The sequence below is a fragment of the Lissotriton vulgaris genome, unplaced genomic scaffold (genome assembly GCF_964263255.1).
Source record: "Lissotriton vulgaris unplaced genomic scaffold, aLisVul1.2 SCAFFOLD_5537, whole genome shotgun sequence".
Lineage (NCBI taxonomy): Eukaryota > Metazoa > Chordata > Amphibia > Caudata > Salamandridae > Lissotriton > Lissotriton vulgaris.
Window position 1 is genome coordinate 61,480 of NW_028248647.1, and position 3,389 is coordinate 64,868.

The following is a 3,389-nucleotide window of genomic DNA, read 5'->3' on the forward strand; positions in this document are numbered from 1 at the left end:
CACTCCCTCTCTCTCCCTCCCCTGACTCTCCCTCTCTCTCCCTCCATCGCCCTCCCCTGACACTCCCTCTCTCTCCCTCCCCTGACACTCCCTGTCTCTCCCTCTCTCTCCCTCTCTCTTCCTCCCCTGTCTCTCCCTCTCTCTCCCTCCCCTGATACTCCCTCTCTCCCTCCATCGCCCTCCCCTGACTATCCCTCTCTTTCCCTCCCCTGACTCTACCTCTCTCTCCCTCCATCGGCCTCCCCTGACACTCCCTCTCTCTCCCTCCCCTGACTCTCCCTCTCTCTCCCTCCATCGCCCTCCCCTGACACTCCCTCTCTCTTCCTCCCCTGACACTCCCTCTCTCTCCCTCTCTCCCTCCCCTGTCTCTCCCTCTCTCTCCCTCCCCTGTCTCTCCCTCTCTCTCCCTCCCCTGACACTCCCTCTCTGTCCTTCCCCTGACACTCCCTCTGTCCCTCCACCGCCCTCCCCTGACTATCCCTCTCTCTACCTCCCCTGACTCTCCCTCTCTCTCCCCCCGTCGGCCTCCCCTGACACTCCCTCTCCCTCCCTCCCCTGACTCTCCCTCTCTCTCCCTCTCTCTCCCTCCATCACCCTCCCCTGACACTCCCTCTCTCCCTCTCTCCCTCCCCTGACACTCCCTCTCTCTCCCTCCCCTGTCTCTCCCTCTCTCTCCCTTCACTGTCTCTCCCTCTCTCTCCCTCCCCTGTCTCTCCCTCTCTCTCCCTCCCCTGACTTTCCCTCCCTCGTCCTCCCCTTTGCACATTGTTAAAAGTAGGTTGTGAAGGATGCAGCTTCGCCCGTCATGGGCCCTCTCGGTAGGACTCTTCTTGGATCCCTGCTTGGGTTGATGGTCGGCTCCAGCGTATGCTACTGGCTGTACAAACGCCTTTTACGCAGTGAGCCGTCTAAACCGGGGTCTTACACAGGGGACGGTGCGGGGGCAACACAGGACAGAGATGAGGCACATTCCAAGAGCCTGATTTGGGCCCCTGAGGCAACAGGCGGTCTCCTGCCCAGGGTGTCCGGAATGACTTTGGTGGCCAAAGTGAGGGAGAACCCTACAGATTTTCTAATAAATCCATCAAGCAATTTGGATGCTCAACGTCTACAAAGAGTTATTGAACTGCTTGAAGTCACAGAAGAATCGTCAGTTCGAAAACAAGCCTTGATTACTCTTAGTAACAGTGCTGCATTTTCAGTTAATCAAGATCTTATTCGTAATTTAGGGGCTCTTCCAGTAATTGTAAATATGCTTTCAGATCCTGTTCCTGAAGTCCAGGCACAGGCTTTAAATGCGCTTAACAAATGGAGTATGAACGTGAACAATCAGGAACAGTTAAAGATTTATATTGAACCTATTTGTGCAGCTGTTGAAGTTGCTCCACTGAACTCTGACCTGCAGTTAGCTGCACTTAGGCTGTTAACTAACATGTCTGTTACAAACGAGTACCAAGACATGATCGTAAAATCTTTACCTTGCTTTCTTCTAAGCATGAGCGGATTTTGCGGATTGGCAATCCGCGAATTTTGCGGATTTGCGGATTCGCAATCTGCAAAATCCGCGAATTCCCGCGAATTTGCGGATTTTTTTTTTTTTGTGTTCGCCCGTGTTTCTGCCAGTTCGCGAGGGTTTTTACAATTTCGCAATTTGCGAACTTACCTGTCGGGTCGCAAGTTTTGCGAACTTGTTGTTTCTACGTGTCCAGCCTGTTTGGGACACTCTTCTTCATCACTGCCACTCTCTGTCACCACTGCCACTCTCTGACTACTCATGCCATCCTCTGGCCCACCCATGCCACCCTCTGTTTCATCACCACACCCTCTGGTTGTCCAGTGTACATTATTTTCGGCAAAGCAAAGCACACCTTCCCTGCCTCAAGTGACCTGAATTAATTTGGGGCTGATTAATGTGTCACAGAATATTTTTTTAGCTGGCACCTGCTTCCTTAGTGCGCCCTGATTAGTGATCTTTTGCACTTGCTAAGTGCTTTCATTGTTGCAAAATTAGTTACAACACCTGCCCTGCCCCAACTGACAATAATGAATTAGGGGCTGATTAATGGATTTTAACTTCCAGCCTGGCTCCTGCTTGTCTCCCTTAGCTGTAATTCAGGACCTTTGTGGCATATGTGTAACTATTCTGAGGTTCAGAGCAGGGTCACATAATAGTTTCAACTGGCAACTGAACTCTGGAGGGGCCCCTCAGGAAGCACTACAGGAAATGGCTACTAATGATGTGCCTGAACTTTTGAACCTGGTAAGTAGTTACTTTCAGTTTTGCTAAGATCGTATTTCTGCAATTTTGCACTTATTCGCGGGGCGCGAACTCACGCGAACAGTGCGAGCAGTGCGAGCAAAATCCGCTGCTCGCGGATTTGCGGATTTTGCGGGAAATTCGCAAATCTCGCGGATTGCGGATTTCCCGAAAATCCGCAAAATCCGCGAGCGTAACGGATTTTCCGCCCATGCTTACTTTCTTCGTCTGTGGTCTCATGGAAATGAAAAGACGCAGATTAATGTTTTGAAGGTGCTTGTGAATTTGTCTGCAAACCCATCGCTCACAAAAGATCTTCTGAGTACTCAAGTACCTTCCTCGTTGGCATCCTTCTTCCACACATGAACAAATGATGACATCTCCTACGGGGGCTCACCTTTGTGGCAAATCTGAATGAAAATATGGACAGTGGAGCTGTTCACCGTCAGTACCACGAAGGCTCGCTCTTCTCTTTGTTGTTCGGAGATTCAAGGCAAAGCTTCTTGGTATCCTTGTTACAGCATCGGGATGAGGAAGTGAAATAGCGAATAGCTAGAATTATGACTAAACAGCAAACATAAAGTCCTTCCTTCCGAAGAGGGAATCACAATAAGTTGACGTCCCTGCGGTCTGAATTGAAGTCAGTTCATTTCTTCGTGTGGCACAGTACTACTGCTTTACCTGCCGAGGTTGCTCCTTCCGTGTTTGTTGCTTGGATCATACCTGTGCAAGTCTCCCTTGCCACTTTTGAACCTGCTCCGCTATATAGAGCGTCATAGCATGCCACCTGATCCAGAGTTTCTGCCAATTGACTGCAACAGACACAACATCTGAAAGATCACACGGGCTAAAGGCAGAAGTAATAAATCGGTTTTGTTTGGAAACTTGACTTGAGTGAGAATCCGCTAACATATTGAACAACACTTCTTTGCATTCTAGACCGTTTGTACCTCATCTACAGAGCAGTCACTGCATCTTTAGAAAAGTTCCCAATGGAACGCGGTCCTCCTTTAAAAGTCTGAAATCTTGCATGCTCCTGGTTGCACACTGCTTTTAGTAGGCGGTATCTTTGCGTAAGCCTGCCATTCCGGACGTATGAATGGACACTACCAAGAAGACACTGGAAGAGGCA

At 49.9% G+C, this 3,389-nt stretch overlaps 1 pseudogene; it reads left to right on the forward strand.

The window, feature by feature from the left end:
- The first annotated feature begins 805 nt into the window (after positions 1–805).
- On the forward strand, positions 806–2,838 carry LOC147663878 (armadillo repeat-containing protein 10-like; annotated as a pseudogene).
- The last annotated feature ends 551 nt before the right edge of the window (positions 2,839–3,389 follow it).